Raw genomic sequence first — 17,306 nt, forward strand, 5'->3', positions numbered from 1 at the left:
TTAAAATGCACCAAAGGCAGCCTGAGAAACACAGTGAGATCCCATCTGTACAAAAAAACAGAAAAATAAGCTGAGCGTGGTGGCACGCGTCTGTAGTCCCAGTTACTCAGGAGGCTGAAGTGGGAGGATTCCTTGTGCCAGGGAGTTTGAGGTTGCAGCGAGATGTGATGATGCCTCTGCACTCTAGCTCAGGTGGCCGAAAGAGACCTTTTCTTAAAAAAAAAAAAAAAAAGAGAGAGACAAAATAAACTTCACCACAAAGCACAAGTATTATTAGAGCACCTCCTAAAACTTAACTGCTTTTTCTTCTAATCATCCAAATATATCAAAAAGTTAATACATCTACCTATACATTTTCCAGAAAATATTTATTTTCAGGAATAATGAAAAGGTCTGTACTTTGTCAATAAGTGGGGAAAAAATGTTTGTCAACACCATAGAAATATATAATCAGATAAACTTAGAATTTTGCATACTAAATCAGGACGCTTCCGTGGAAATCTCTGAGTCAATTTCTGTCATTGTAAGATGAGGAAACTGGGGGCGGCGCCTGTGGCTCAGTGAGTAGGGCGCTGGCCCCATATGCCGAGGGTGGCGGGTTCGGACCCAGCCCTGGCCAAACTGCAACAGAAAAATGGCCAGGCGTTGTGGCGGGCGCCTGTAGTCCCAGCTGCTCGGGAGGCTGAGGCAGGAGAATCACATAAGCCCAAGAGTTAGAGGTTGCTGTGAGCCGTGTGACGCCACGGCACTCTACCCGAGGGCGGTACAGTGAGACTCTGTCTCTACAAAAACAAACAAACAAACAAACAAAGTAAGATGAGGAAACTGAAGCCCAAGGAAGTTAAGAGGTGTGATCAAGGTCATTCAGCCAACAGGTGGCAGGGAGGGGAGCAGGGTCGTCGCTGTAGTTCCTTATTCCAAGGTCTCCCCTCTTCCACCAGTCCGCTGTGTTGATTGTTAGCCTGAAATCAAACTGTCTCTCGGGTTCAGCTGTCTGACAAAAACTTACTGAATACTGGACCCATGCTGGGCAGTGAGCAGGATTCACAGAGCTTCCATCTTAGATGACAAGGGTAATAAATATATCTCAAATCTTTAGGAATATTAGGAAGGAAGGAAAGAGCAGAACCAGGGAACAAGCTGGGTCAAATGTTTGGGGTAAAGGTGGGTGATTACTTATGGGGGCAAGACATGATTGCAAGAGGGACATTACCTAACAATTGCAATCAATGTAACCTGGCTTATTGTACCCTCAATGACTCCCCAACAATAAAAAAAAAAGTGGGTGATTACTTTAGAAAGGGTGTGATCAGGAAGGGGTTCCCTAATATTCATCAGAGCACTAAAAGGACAGATGGGGCCAATGGAGGGATTAATGGAGGTGAGAGGAGGCAGAGAGAACAGCTTGGAATTCAAGAGAATTCTGGAGACCGACCTTCATCCTGCCTCTCTGCTTGCCTCTTGTTGACCGTAACCTTGAGAACTAGATGAACTCTTCCCACACTTACTTTGCATTCTTTTTAGAAAGCAAAGCTGCATTACTTATATCCCTTACTGAGGAAAAACTCAACGTCATAATTTCTTTCAAAGGAAAATCAGTTGTGCTACAGATATTCCCCTTTCCGCATAATTTTTTGCAAGTTGGGGACAGAGCCTGTTGCTCAGGCTGGCTCAAGCGATCCTCCTGCCTCAGCCTCCCAAGTAGCTGTGAGTACAGGCATACACCACCACACCCAACTAATTTTTTTTCTTAGTAGAGATGAAGGCTTGCTCTTGCTCAGGCTGCTCTCAAACTCCTGACGTCAGTCCTCATAAATTTTAATCCATTTTCTTGCATGCAGACCATACATAATCTTATATTTTCAATTTAGCTTTTATGTTAGAAGCCAAATTAGGAAAATGAGGGAGATCCTTTAAACTTGAGATCTAGGAATTCAAAGTAGAAGCCCTTTATTTTTACATAGAAATCTGTGTCTTTAATACTATGGTCAAAAAAACTTCTAAAAATAGTGTAGTAGTTTTTGTGCAGGTTGTTGCTGTGTCTAGCAGTAATGTTATTTCAGATTTATGCATCCTTTAGCATTCAGCTGAATTTTGAAATGTATTTTCAAACATCACTTCCGTTTGTCTAGGCATAACTAAAGACCTCAGCTCACCTGGTACTAAGTAAGTCCTGTGCCCTTCAGGAGGTCAAATAGCACAATATGAAATCTCTGTTGTCAAACAAAGCTTGACACCCCAACGTGTCCACAGACCACACTCTGGAAACCATTGACCTGAGCAAAAGGTTTTTCTTAACCAAACCCTCCTATAGTTCAACCTACTGACCGGTCACTACTCTAGTAGAAGAGATTTCAGCTTACAGTTTGGGCAGCAGAAAGCACAAACCCACCATGATACAAGGGGAAGTGATTGCTCTTCATCCCGAGTTCTTACTGGGCTCTGAAAGTAAAGGCCTTAATTCAATCCTTCCTTGACAGATGGCAGAATGTTATTTTGCGACTGAATTATTGCAGGTCAATTTGAAGCTTATAAAAATACTCCGGATGTCATAGACACAACCATAGCTGTTTTGATGAGTTTGAAGTAAACAAAAGTTAATTGATTTCAGTGGAAAAAGTGTAGTTCTGTCAGTGTGAGAAGGTGACTGATTTTTTATTTACTGCAGTGTTGTTTTGGCTTCTAGTAAAAGTACATTGGGGCTGTAGTATTAACCAGATCCTAGACTGACATCTTCACTGCTTTTGTTTCTTTAATTTCAGATTGATATGAGGGTACAAAATGTTTAGGTTGCATTGTTTTCATTTCTGAGGGTAACGTTCACTTTACACTTGAGCGCTTCACCCGGGGTCATGTTGAACACCCTCACATTGTGCACATTAGTGAGATCCCACCAGTCAACCGCCCGCCCACAGGCTGTACTTGTGTTTTTCTTTTCTGTGCATTGAATACATTGGATACTTTTTCCCACATACTTGTGATACTTTACTGAGAGTAAAGCCATTATCCAATGTACTCAATACTAATATGAAGCCAGCAGACGATCTAATACATGCCCACATAGGAGAAAAACTCATTTCAGTTCAATTTGGGGGGAGGGGAAGAGGAAAGGAGTTGGGGTGCTCTCTCTGAATGGGCACAGGGGGAGGGGGCGAGGGAGGGTTGGGCTCACCTTTTGTGTGTGGGTCATAACCACAAGAGGGACTCTATCTAACAAAATCAAATATTTTGACCTAGTTGTTTGAACCCTGACATTAACCTGAAATAAATATACTTTTCAAAATAAAAAAAAAAGAGAGAATGTGTTTCAACTCCATCTAGGTAAACACAAAAGAAGTGTAGCCTCCATGTTTTCTTACAGCCGAGTAATACGCCACAGTATACATATACCACAGTTTGTTAAACCATTCATAGGCGCTTGGGTTGATTCCACATCTTGGAGATGGTGGATTGAGCTGCAATAAACATTCTAGTGTAAGTGCCCTTGTGATAAAACAATTTTTGTCACTGTTCGTCTTTAAAACAAAATGGATATTCCTAAAGCACTCTTCCCCTGCTTTGAAGTTTCTTTTCACTCCTTTTTGTCTACAAAAAAGTCGAAGGTTGTTAGACTGGATTCCAAAGCTCTCTCCTGTCTGGCTTTACTGCGTCTTTCTTCTTTCCCACTATACCCCAGTTAGTCCTGGCTCCAGCCCCACCTTCATCTTTATTATCTCTTGAACTTGCCCCACTTGAAATGCCAGTCTCCCCCATCTGATCATGCCCTGAGGTCAGGTTGAAGTTCTAGCTCCCTGATAAGTCCTCCCTAACAACCAGCCCTTGTGTCTGCAGCCCTCATTTGGGTACCCCTTAATGACTGGAAGGGCAAATATTTGTTGGAACAATGAATTCGTTAGGAAGCAGTGTGGCCTGTTTCCATAACAACCAGTAACGATTGGAATTCCTGGGCTGGAACTGCCAGGCAGGTTCTTGCTGCTGTGGCTGTTTCTTGCAGGATGATTTTCTTCTTAATTATAAGCCTAACCAGACACTCCTCTCTCCATCTAGCTGCCACCTTCTCCCCAAGAACAAGCAATAGCAGCGAGCTGGCGATGTATCTTGCTCATTTGTAAGACAGTCGTTATGAGTGGGAGTCGTAGGTGACCCCCCTGGCCACCAGCTGAAGGGAAAAAACGCTCAAGAAACGTGACCATCCATACCAAAAGGGGAAGGTGGCAAGGATGGACCTAGCCGACCCTTTGTATGTTGTATGAATCTTACCTTTTGTTCATGAAGAAAGCAGCTCAGTTGCTGCTTATAGAGAAATACCATTAAAAGGACAGAGTCAGGATCACACAGCGCAGGGCCAGTGAATCAAAAGGATGAAAAGGCGTCTCTGGCCTTTGGTTGTTCACACACAAGACACAAGAACCTGTGCTGATATACAAGACTGTGACTCAACCATTGCTGAAAATAGAAAGTTCTGGGGAAAATGTAAAAATATCCCTTTAAAGAGCCTCTCATGTCCCATTAACAGGCTCCTACAGTTTTTGACAACCTTTTCTGATACATTTTTTAATCTCTTATTATTATCTTGCTACTATCCTATCTACGTTGGCTTCTTTTTGCCTTCATCATTTTCATTTCCTGCCTCTGCCCAAAGTCTGACATCATCTAAACATCCACTGATTCACATCCAGAGGCTGGTGGAAGTGCTCCTACTTAGAAAACACACCTGACTTTGCAGGTGAGGGGTGACGTCAGTGACACAGTGATCAAGACATTATTCAGAGGCCGTAGGTTTCAGCGTGTCAGGGACACAGGTGGCACTGTGTGTGTTGGCATGGGTGCTGTGATAAACTGTTTTTAAGTAGAGAGCTTTGCAAGGTACTTTGACAATATTTTACATTATTGTGTGCATTTTTAATGAATGCAGAGTAGTTAAATAGTCCTGAGGAAAACTGGAGAAATGAGAATTTTACTTAAAATTCAGTACATTAGAACCTCCATAACTGACCACCTAATTTTCATAGACCAGACATGCACCACGTGTAAGTATCAGTCCAGTAGGCCTGGTTCCTTATGGTGACCACCTCCGTATATCGATCAGTTTGTTACAGTCCCTTGGGTGGTCAGCTTACAGAGGTTCTACAGTATTTCAGTACCTTTTGTTGTTTAATTATAGCCCATTTCATCATTACCCCATTATTAGAGGACTACTAATTAATTTTCAAAGGATCTACTGGGGCTCAGCATGAACACTTTTGAGGGAATTGACTCACATATTTGTTTAAATTAACTATGAAAAACATGATTATTTTAATTCAATGTAGCTGTAACAGCGGCCAACATTTACTGAGCACTTAACCGTGCTGGGCACTGCGTATAGCCCTGCGAGATGTTATGTCCTGAACACTTGTAACACTCCACTCTGTGGAGTCAGCACTATTGGCATCCTGACTTTCTGAGTAAGACATTAGAAGGCTAAATAATTTGCTAGTAAGTGGTGGATCTGAAGCTTGAAAACGTGGCTTTTATCACTGGCAACAAAAGCCACCAATGTGGTTTTTTTTTCTTTGAAGTGACAGGCTTTATTTATTTTCAGAAAAATGTCTGCCAGGTACTCAAGTCTGAAAAACCATAGGGTTAGAGGGTCTTTCCGAAGGTAGAAATAGTGTTTGATTTAAAAAGCAACAAGCTAACTCATCACACAAGTGCTTTTTCTCAAGAAGACCCTTACGCAGGGGTGTGCTAAAGCTCCTTACGGGTATTTCCCATTTTGTCAGACAAAATATTAAAAGGATATGTGCTTAAAGGTCCAAAGGAAATGAAATTTATCTTTTTTACTGCTTCATCAAGGGCATGTTGAAGTAACATGAGTGTTTTCTTCTTTTTACTGCAAGAATGTGGCAGTGGAGAGTACGACGAGGAGCCCGGCAGAGTGACGGTAACACTGCCGGCATCCTCAGGTTTACAGCCGGTGCCTCTGCCTGCTGTGAAAGTCAAACAGCCTCTTAGTGCCACAGTGACAATAACCACCCCCACCCCCACCCTCCATCTGTGGACTACAGTTTGAGAACTACCACTCTGGGGTTGCCTGGGGGTGGACATAGGGTTATTGGATACGGGACAGAGCAAAACCCAGATTTACCATTTATGGGATCTTAAAGGGGGAAAGGACCTTGTGCATGGCTGTCCCTTGTCTTTAAAAAGGAAAAAATCTCACCAATATAAGGAAGGTGTCAGGGGAAAAGGGATGCATCTCATGAAAACCCCTGTTTCTCTGGGCTACTGTAGGCCTGGAAAGTTCTGAATGTTTCTCTACACTCAGGGACGTCTGAAAGGAAAGCCTGACCACTTGTCTAAAGAAGGCAGAGAGGGAGCACCAGGAGGCCCCTGGGCAGGAAGGGAGGGGAGCACCACGAGGCCCCTGGGCAGGGTGGGAGGAGAGCACCAGGAGGCCCCTGGGCAGGGTGGGAGGGGAGCACCAGGAGGCCTCTGGGCAGGGTGGGAGGAGAGCACCAGGAGGCCCCAGGGAAGGGTGGGAAGGGAGCATCAGGAAGCCTCAGGGCAGGGTGGGAGGGGAGCACCAGGAGGCCTCTGGGCAGGGTGGGAAGGGAGCATCAGGAAGCCCCAGGGCAGGGTGGGAGGGGAGCACCAGGAGGCCTCGGGGCAGGGTGGGAGGGGAGACCAGGAGGCCCTGGGGCAGGGTGGGAAGGGAGCACCAGGAGGCCCCTGGGCAGGGTGGGAAGAGAGCACCAGGAGGCCCCAGGGCAGGGTGGGAAGGGAGCACCAGGAGGCCTCTGAGCAGGGTGGGAGGGGAGCACCAGGAGGCCCCAGGGCAGGGTGGGAGGAGAGCACCAGGAGGCCCCAGGGCAGGGTGGGAGGAGAGCACCAGGAGGCCTCTGAGCAGGGTGGGAGGAGAGCACCAGGAGGCCCCAGGGCAGGGTGGGAGGGGAGCACCAGGAGGCCTCTGGGCAGGGTGGGAGGAGAGCACCAGGAGGCCCCAGGGCAGGGTGGGAGGGGAGCACCAGGAGGCCTCTGGGCAGGGTGGGAGGAGAGCACCAGGAGGCCCCAGGGCAGGGTGGGAGGGGAGCACCAGGAGGCCTCTGGGCAGGGTGGGAGGAGAGCACCAGGAGGCCCCAGGGCAGGGTGGGAGGGGAGCACCAGGAGGCCTCTGGGCAGGGTGGGAGGAGAGCACCAGGAGGCCCCAGGGCAGGGTGGGAGGGGAGCACCAGGAGGCCTCTGGGCAGGGTGGGAGGAGAGCACCAGGAGGCCCCAGGGCAGGGTGGGAAGGGAGCACCAGGAGGCCTCTGAGCAGGGTGGGAGGGGAACACCAGGAGGCCCCTGGGCAGGAAGTGGGGAGAGCACCAGGAGGCCCCTGGGCAGGGTGGGAGGGGAGCACCAGGAGGCCTCTGGGCAGGGTGGGAGGACAGCGCCAGGAGGCCCCAGGGCAGAGTGGGAGGGGAGACCAGGAGGCCTCTGAGCAGGGTGGGAGGGGAGCACCAGGAGGCCTCTGGGCAGGGTGGGAGGGGAGACCAGGAGGCCTCTGGGGCAGGGTGGGAGGGGAAGATCAGGAGGCCCCAGGGCAGGGTGGGAGGGGAGCACCAGGAGGCCCCAGGGCAGGGTGGGAAGGGAGCACCAGGAGGCCTCTGAGCAGGGTGGGAGGGGAGCACCAGGAGGCCCCAGGGCAGGGTGGGAGGGGAGACCAGGAGGCCTCTGAGCAGAGTGGGAGGGGAACACCAGGAGGCCCCTGGGCAGGGTGGGAGGGGAGCACCAGGAGGCCCCTGGGCAGGAAGGGGGGAGAGCACCAGGAGGCCCCTGGGCAAGGTGGGAGGGGAGCATCAGGAGGCCTCTGGGCAGGGTGGGAGGAGAGCACCAGGAGGCCCCAGGGCAGGGTGGGAGGGGAGACCAGGAGGCCTCTGAGCAGGGTGGGAGGGGAGCACCAGGAGGCCTCTGGGCGGGGTGGGAGGGGCGACTAGGAGGCCTCTGGGGCAGGGTGGGAGGGGAAGATCAGGAGGCCCCTGGGCAGGGTGGGAGGGGAGCACCAGGAGGCCCCAGGGCAGGGTGGGAGGGGAGCACCAGGAGGCCAAAGGGCAGGGTGGGAGGAGAGCACCAGGAGGCCCCGGGGCAGGGTGGGAGGGGAGCACCAGGAGGCCTCGGGGCAGGGTGGGAGGGGAGCACCAGGAGGCCTCTGGACAGGGTGGGAGGAGAGCACCAGGAGGCCCCAGGGCAGGGTGGTAGGGGAGCACCAGGAGGCCTCTGGGCAGGGTGGGAGGAGAGCACCAGGAGGCCTCTGGGGCAGGGTGGGAGGAGACCACCAGGAGGCCTCTGGGGCAGGGTGGGAGGGGAGCACCAGGAGGCCTCTGGGCAGGGTGGGAAGGGAGCATCAGGAAGCCCCAGGGCAGGGTGGGAGTGCAGCACCAGGAAGCCTCTGGGCAGGGTGGGAAGGGAGCATCAGGAAGCCCCAGGGCAGGGTGGGAGGGGAGCACCAGGAGGCCTCTGGGCAGGGTGGGAGGGGAGACCAGGAGGCCTCTGGGGCAGGGTGGGAGGGGAAGATCAGGAGGCCCCAGGGCAGGGTGGGAGGGGAGCACCAGGAGGCCCCAGGGCAGGGTGGGAAGGGAGCACCAGGAGGCCTCTGAGCAGGGTGGGAAGGGAGCACCAGGAGGCCCCAGGGCAGGGTGGGAGGGGAGACCAGGAGGCCTCTGAGCAGGGTGGGAGGGGAACACCAGGAGGCCCCTGGGCAGGGTGGGAGGGGAGCACCAGGAGGCCCCTGGGCAGGATGGGAGGAGAGCACCAGGAGGCCCCTGGGCAGGATGGGAGGAGAGCACCAGGAGGCCCCTGGGCAGGATGGGAGGGGAGCACCAGGAGGCCCCTGGGTAGGGTGGGAGGGGAGCACCAGGAGGCCCCTTGGCAGGGTTGGAGGGGAGCACCAGGAGGCCCCTGGGCAGGGTGGGAGGAGAGCACCAGGAGGCCTCTGGGCAGGGTGGGAGGGGAGCACCAGGAGGCCCCTGGGCAGGATGGGAGGAGAGCACCAGGAGGCCCCTGGGCAGGATGGGAGGGGAGCACCAGGAGGCCCCTGGGCAGGGTGGGAGGGGAGCACCAGGAGGCCCCTGGGCAGGGTGGGAGGGGAGCCCAGGAGGCCCCTGGGCAGGATCGAAGGAGAGCACCAGGAGGCCCCTGGGCAGGAAGGGAGGGGAGCATCAGGAGGCCCCTGGGCAGGGTAGGAGGGGTGTGGAGAGACACACCTCAGATGGTCACACCTCAGATGGTCAATAGCACCAGGAAGAGCCAGGGCTGGAGGAAGGGCAAGGAAACCTTCAACGTGGCACAGTAGCCCTGACAGGGGGACTGATGTCTGAACTGGACTTTCAGGGTTATCAGAAATCCCTGGATTGGACTAAAGAAGTCAAGACTAGACTTGCCTGACCAGACTGGGCTGTGAAGTAAAGCCGGGCAGCCCATAAGCAGGGCTGGTGTGAGGGTTAATCTCAGGTGTCAACTTGAGCGGGGCTTCCCTGTTCTCCAGGTCACAGATGGCACAGATGGCCTGTTCTGTCACTTTCCTGCTGACTGATCAGCAGCTGAGGGAAGGCACATCTCCAGGCTTGAGTCACTGAAAGCCTCCTTTGCTTGTTCAGAGACCTGCTAAGAATGATCCATGGACATTGGCAGATGCCACGGACTATGCAGGACTCATCCCTGGAGAGCTTTCCGCGCTTCGTAGTGGAGTCAGCCAGCTGCCAATGGTCCCTCTTATATATCCATGGACACCTTACTGGCTCTGTTTCTCTGGAGGATGAGCTTCCATCTGACTCCCAGCCTGTGGCCTGCTGGCCCAACTGGAGTATGGTCCTTGCTCCACACAGAGGCATGAGATCACCACAGCTCTTTTTCCCCTGAAGGGAAGCAGACACAAGAGCTCTTTACGCTCTCCCAGGTCTGACGTCTGGCTTTTCATAGCCCAGGCTATTCCGAATGGGAGAGTAAAAGAAGGGAGACAGTGGCCTTCTTTCCAAGAGAGCCGGGAATGCATTTACAAAGCAGTGAGATGCCTTTCTAATGCTGGAGAAATGCGGATGTTGTGTGCTGACAATGAACCTACTTACCTGTATGAACCTTTTCACCGAAGAAAGGCTCTAAGTGACATTGAACTAGAATGCAAGGCTTTCTTCATTTAATCCAACCAAATTAACAAACCTTTACTGAGACCTTACTCTGCTCAAAGAGCTAGGAAATTCAAAAGGCATAAAACAATCCTTGGAACGCCACATGACACAGCAGAGTTTTGTTTTTTTTTTCATGCTTTTAAATTATTTTCTTAAAGGAAGGATGTTGCTGAGTTAATTAAGAATCATCCAGAAGGTCAAATTATTACTTACAAAAGGTAAGGGGGCACAAGTGTTTCCAGGTAAAGTGAATGGAGACCTCACACTCCTTGTCCCTGTAACATTGGTGGAAATCTTCTCGGAAGCACTATTGACTTGTCACCTGAGCCGCCCGATGGTTCTGGTTGCGGACACAGATGGAGAGTTCACCAGGATATCTACGGCAGGGGAAGCCATTTGCATGTGAGACGTCACCCAGGGAGCTCAGACCAAGTGAGGCCTCTGGAAAGCTGAGCCGTGGAGCAGAGTGTAGAGAGGAAATAAGTGTCACAGGAAGCAAGGGAGAACAGAGTTTCCATCTGGGAAAGATTCAGTAAAGTGTAATGACAAGTGTCTGTTGAGTTTGGTGATAGCAGGTCTCATAGACTAGAGAGAAGTAAACCAGTGGTTGTGGTGGCGTGGGTGAGGAAAGAAGGCTGTGTACAGACCACACTTTGAAGAGGCTTGACTCTGAGAGAAAGGAAAGAGTTAGGGTGGCACAAAAAGGGAAGGAAAGGTCAAGGGTGGGATTTTTTTTTAACTATGAGCGTTTCAAGCACATTTATGTGAAGAGACAGGCAGTACAGGTCTTGGTTCTAGTCCAGAGCATCACTGTGTGAGTTCAAGGGCCAGCTCCCACCTGTGACGCTGGGCAACGTCTTTACACCATTGTTCCTCGGTTTCCCCACCTGGCATGGACGGAATGATGGTATAATACCTAGGTCGCAGGGTCGATGTGAGGAGGGGGAATTAACACAGGTAACACTACTGAGAGCATCGGCTGGCATTGCCATGACTGCAGGCTGAGTGCGAGGAGCAAGCAATGAGAGAGAGGAAGCTGAGAAAAGACGGATCAGCAGTGAACCGGGAGGAGGCCAGGACACTGCAGGTGGGGGAGCCTTGACAGGTTTAGAGGTTGTGGAAGTTCATGTTTTCTCCATGTTTCTTGTTAAAATTAAACACTCCCTAAAGGACTGAGCTGTGAAGTGGCATTTCACTTACAACCAGCCATAGCTGGCTGAAATCCGAGCCGGTTGACCAAGAATGTGTCTCTTAGGCCTAGGCTTAAACTGCCTGTGTGCTGCGGTTTCCTGTAGCTGACACTTGGCTGCGGCCGTTTACAACTCAGCCCTGTAGGAGACTGTTGTATTGTAGCAGAGCACGTCTGGCCTGCTGAAGAGAAGAGCGGCTCCAGAATGAGGCATTCACCAGGTGTTTCCCTTCCACCTGGCTCCAGGCTCTGCTGAACCGAGAGTCTCAGAGCTTCTTCTTAGCTGCAAATGAAACCTATTTAAACCAACCATCAAGTGGTCAAGCCAGTAGAAGATGCTTGTAACAGGGTACAGCTGTTTTGATTTAACGTGTCTTGGGTTGCTCTGCCCCCAGTGATTTTTTTTCCTCATATGTGTCTGGGGCACTGACTGAAAGATACGTTCCTCGTGGCTGTGCCGTGCTTCGGGGACTGGCTTTTACTAGGAAGTGGATCCTGTGTTAGTGCCACAAACTCACCATCAACAGCAGCCTAGTGACCTCTGTAAAGTGGAAGGAACAGTGGGACAGAGCACCAGTTACATATGTCCCGCTTGGACAAACTTTTCTCCAGAGTAGATGGAAACTGGTGTGCCAGACCAACACCCAGACACACCTGTTTTCCGGGGAATCTCAGCTTGGTCTGGATGGAGCTGTGGACGCAAGCACTGAGACTCTCATCCCAACGTCCGCTGCTGAGAAAGGCGGAGAATGTTCATCACTGAGATACCTGGCCGCAGCCAGCCAGCAGGCTCCTGGAGTCTGGCCCTGGGGACCCTTTCCGCTGACTACATTTTTTTTCTGAGACATGGTCTCCCTTTTTTGCTTGGGCGTGAGGACAGCGGCATGATCATAGCTCACAGCGACCTTAAACTCCTGGCTGAAGTGAACTTCTTGCCTCAGCCTCCTGAGTAACTGGGATTAGAGACTACAGCTGTGCACCACCATATCAGCTAATTCTTCCACTTTTTAATAGAGACAGGGATCTCACTATGTTGCTCAGGCTGATGTCCAACTCCTGGCCTCAAGCCATCCTCCTGCCTCAGCCTCCCAAAGTGCTGGGATTACAGGCATGAGCAACCACACCCAGCCTCTTCTTCTTCTTTTTTTTTTTTTTCTTTGAGTCAGAGTCTCACTTTGTCACCCTGGATAGCGTGCCATGGTGGCATAGCTCACAGCAGCCTCAGACTTTGGGTTCAAGCAATCCTCTTGCCTCAGCTTCCCAATTAGCTGGGCCACCATGCCTAGCTAGTTTTTTTTTTTTTTTTTTTTTTTAGTAGAGATGGGGTCTTGCTCTTTCTCAGGCTGGTCTCAAACTCCTGAGCTCAAGCAATCCACCCACCTAGGCCTCCCAGAGTGCTAGGATTAGAGGCGTGAGCCACTTCTGCTGGCCTCCATCCTTTTCTTTAAGGCTGTCATGACTAGTTGATTGAAAGGTGTTTTTTAACTAAAACTCATGAGAGAAACCAGGCCCTTTAAAAAAATGTTCTTTTCTATTCGTTTGTTTCCACAGTACCTAACAGGATGCCTGACACTTAGTAGACATTTAATATAAAGTGAACAAATGGAATGGGAGATGATGAGAGCACAGATAAAGTTACTGTCCCCAACTTCCCGAAGCTGGGACTGCAGGTGCCTGTCACCATGCATAGCCAATTTTTTTTGTTTGTTTTTTGTAGAGACAGAGTCTCACTGTACCGCCCTTGGGTAGAGTCACGTGGCGTCACACGGCTCACAGCAACCTCTAACTCTTGGGCTTATGCGATTCTCTTGCCTCAGCTTCCCGAGCAGCTGGGATTACAGGCGCCCGCCACAATACCCAGCTATTTTTTTTTGTGTTGCAGTTTGGCCAGGGCTGGGTTTGAACCCACCACCCTCGGCATATGGGGCCGGCACCCTACTCACTGAGCCACAGGCACCTCCAGCCAATTTTTTTTTCATTCATGTAGATATGGGGGTCTCACTGTGTTGCCCAGGCTAGTCTTGATTTCCTAGCCTCAAAGTGATCCTCTCATCTCAGCCTCCCAAACTGCTGGCATCATAGGTGTGAGCAGCTGTACTCGGCATAAAAGTTTGCTTTTTAATCTTCCCTGGTAAGATTGAGTTCATGAAAACAATAGAAAGATGTTCCCATGGCACAGATGCTGTCATGGGTGTCCACTATCCCATTGTCTGGGGAGGAATACTACTCATATTTTGATTTATATTCCCCTTAATTTTTTGCCTATGTGTATATTTTTTAAATATACATTTCATCAGAATGAGATCATGCACTCTTAAAGCCTTCTTTTTGTATTTAACAAAAGTCTTATGGGTGGGCATTTTTTAAAGAAGGTATATCTGAATATACTGTGTCATTTTTTAAAGTTCTTTTGTAATTCGGCTGAAACAGGGAAATGCACAGGCATACGTGTTCAGTTTCATGAAATTTCACTAATTGGACACCGCCCCATCTTAGCAAAACACAGATCAAGAAACCGAACACCCCAAAAGCCCCCTTGGTGCCCCTTTTCAAATCACTGTTCCAGGCAAGGGTTACCTAGACTTTTTTTGACTTTCTATTGATGGCATTGTATGTATTCTTTTGTATCGGTCTTCTTTCCATACATCATTTTAATGACTGCACCCTGTTTTCTGTATTGCCATATTATCATATAATTTATTCACTTTATCCCTTTTCATGATTCATAGATTGATGAATATCTATGTAACTGAAGTAGTGATTTCTTTCCCCTTTAAGGAAAACTTTTAAAACTTTTTACTTATATTGCCAAATTGCCCTTCAGAAAAATTGTACCAATTTTATATTCCCATCACGATGTACACGACTTTCGGTTTCCACAGAAATGAACACAAAACCTCACAAAGCACATTCCCTTAGATGCGATCCCACCTGCCTCTACCACAAATGTTCTACCTGTCTTACACATCCTCTCCCTTTTTTTTTTTTGTATTTTTACACAAATAGACTAAAAGCACAAATATTCTTCAAGTTTTCTGAGACAGGGTAGAATGACAGTGTGAGAAGTGACCTTGGAACAGCAAGCTTATTTTCAGATGGGAATAGGGAAGCTCAAAGGGTGAGGTGTCAGAACACAGGTTGCCAATGAAAACCGAACCGGAAGGTCACATGTGGGAAAAAGGCACAAAGAAACAAAACGAAAGATGTGTGTCTGGCAGTTGCCTTCGGGGAGTGGGACTAGTTTCCAAATTCTTTTACTTTTCTGAATTATCTCCATCTTCCATAAGGAGCATGTATTTCTTTCATGAGGAGGGATTATTTCTTTAAAAGGAGAATATAGGCTAATTTTTTACATTTCCTATTATATTCATCTAATACATACCTGAAATCCTAGTGTGAACTGGGCTACAATATAGTAATAAAGAGTGGCGTAATATGTTTAAGAGGAATTTGGAGGCAGAGCACTCTAGAATGATGAATTTCAAAAATCCAGAGACCCAAACTAGCAGACCATGACTGGAGCCACTTTTGACAAGCTCTGGTCTTTAGGTTTGAAAAAAAAAATGTGCCTGGTGTGTTGGGTCTGAAACAGGCCCTGGGGATCTCTGGGTGTAGAAATAAAGGACAGGTGTGTTAAGGGTGTTTTCTCGTGAGCAGTTTGGAAATCCTGCCCCTGTCTCTGTTTGGAGGTGGGGTTAGGAAGGATGTGGGGCTAGGGTGGTAGGAGTGCCCCAGCATCAGAGGTGGGACATTGGGGAGCCACTACCATGGTGCCTACTGTTTCCTTCCCCTCAACCCTGAATTTACTTTGCCTTCTGTCCAGACTAGTGTCTTGGCCCTCAGTTTCTGAGTCTTGTCTTAATGAGACATTTTACATGTCTCACCGTGGCTGTAGAGAGTGTTGGCTGAATGAATTACAAAATCATAGACTTAATTGTCAGAACAGAGATGAAATCCTGTCCCTGAAGTCTCCCAGCTAATAAATGGTGAGACCTAATAGGGTTGCCAGATTTAACAAATAAAAACACAAGTTTTCTAATTAAATTTGCATTTTAAATAAACCACGACTTGGTGTTTAGTGAAAGTATGTCTCATGCAGTATGTACCTGGGCACCTATGTGTTGCCTGGGAACCCTGTGGGGCCAGGAGGAAAGGCCAGCTGCCAGTGACCCACACCAAATTCCTGAGGACTCTCCGGTGCACTTCTGAACAGATCTGTCTGATTCCAGAAAGAAGGTCCGGAAGGCCCATTGCATATGAGAGGCTATGTAGCTTTGACCTTGGCACAGTTTCTTCATCTGTCACAAGGTTACAAATAGCGCCTGCCTCAAATAGCCAAAGTTAGGAGTAAATAAACTGTTGAAAATAAAACAGGTACTTGTTATATAAAGAATCTAGCCAAAAGCATTGTGAACCAGAGACTTTCATCTTCATAGTCCACAATGACTTTTCAAATATGTGTGGTCTCTGCCCACTCCACTGATGCAGAATTGGCCTCCGACCCCCTACTATGCTCCCAACCTAGATGCTGAGGAAACCGAATTCCCCTCATCTGCAAGAAAGAGGATGGCCCTGCTTTTGATAAGGCAACGAAGATTTTTATTAACCATCATAACAATTTTTCATTCTTGATAAAACATTATCTCAGTGCTATTACATTGTAAATATGAAAAGAAAGATCAACAAAGACTTCCTGCAGTGACTGTCGGGGAGTTCACAGCAAATTGCCTTGCTTAAATTATCTAGTCTAGAAGTTCCAAATTGGGCTAATCAACAGCATCACCCAGGGAATTTTTTTAATGATTATCATTTTTTATTATGAAAATATTTCAAACACACACTAAAGCGGAAAGACTTTTGCAGTGAACACTTGTATACCCACCACCTAGAGTCTACCACTGACATTTTACTGCAAGTTGAGTATCCCTAATCTAAAACTCTGAAATCTGAAATGCTCTAAAATTGGAAACTTTTTGAGCAACTAACTTGATGCTCAAAGAAAACACTCACTGGAGCAGTTTGGATTTTGGATTTTCAGATTAACTATGCTTAGTTGGTAAGTAAAATGTAAATATTCCAAAACTTTTTAAAAATCCTAAATCCGAAACACTTCTTGCCTCAAGCATTTCAGACAGGGGATACCCAACTTGTTTGTCTTCTCATACGACATTTGTGTCCCTCTATTCACTCAAGCATATTTAATTTTTCTTAAAAGTAAATTGAAGGCCAGGCAAGGTGTCTCACATCTGTAATCCTAGCACTCTGGGAGGCCGAGGCAGGTGGATTGCCCTGAGCTCAGGAGTTGGAGACCAGCCTGAGCAAGAGCAGGACCCCATCTCTACTAAAAATAGAAAAACCAGCCAGGTGTTGTGGCAAGCACCTGTAATCCCAGCTGCTGAGGAGGCTGCGGCAAGAGAATCAATTGAGCCCAAGAGGTTGAGGTTACTGTGAGCTGTGACGCCACAGCACTCTACCGAGGGTGACAAAGTCTCAAAAAAAAAAAAAATTCATTGAGATATGTGTATGTTTTCCCTGGGAATTTTTTAGACTATTAATTCCCAGGCCAGGGGGATGGAGAAAGATGGCAGACCAGAAGGATCATTCAACTGAGCTGTCCTGGAATGACTGGGGAAAAAGAGAGATCCCACCCATACCTGATGCAGGAACTTTACCCAGAGTCATAGCTCAGGGAACACAGCAAGGCAGTGGTGAGCCGGATACAGTGTGTGGAAATCTGATGAAATAGGCAAGTGTTTGAGACTGGCAGGGCTTGACTGGCCACCCCTCCCCAGGGAGGTCCAGGATGGGAGGAAGCCTTTCCGGAGTTTGCAGTCATTGGGGGAAGCTGAATGTTGAGTGGAAATCTTGGAAGAGTGGGTGGACTCAAACAGTATACAGCAACCAGATTTGAATGCCAGCTGGAGTGGATTTGCCGTAGATTTGGTGGCTGGTGAGGCAGCCATACTGAG

The 17,306-nt window shown here is 48.8% G+C and overlaps 1 protein-coding gene across 2 annotated transcripts in view; it reads left to right on the top strand.

The window, feature by feature from the left end:
- The window catches only part of AK5 (adenylate kinase 5), a 244,878-nt gene that overhangs the window by 191,782 nt on the left and 35,790 nt on the right, over positions 1–17,306 (top strand). The gene's annotated exons all lie outside the window — the stretch shown is intronic.

Source organism: Nycticebus coucang, chromosome 5, assembly GCF_027406575.1.
Source record: "Nycticebus coucang isolate mNycCou1 chromosome 5, mNycCou1.pri, whole genome shotgun sequence".
Taxonomy (NCBI): domain Eukaryota; kingdom Metazoa; phylum Chordata; class Mammalia; order Primates; family Lorisidae; genus Nycticebus; species Nycticebus coucang.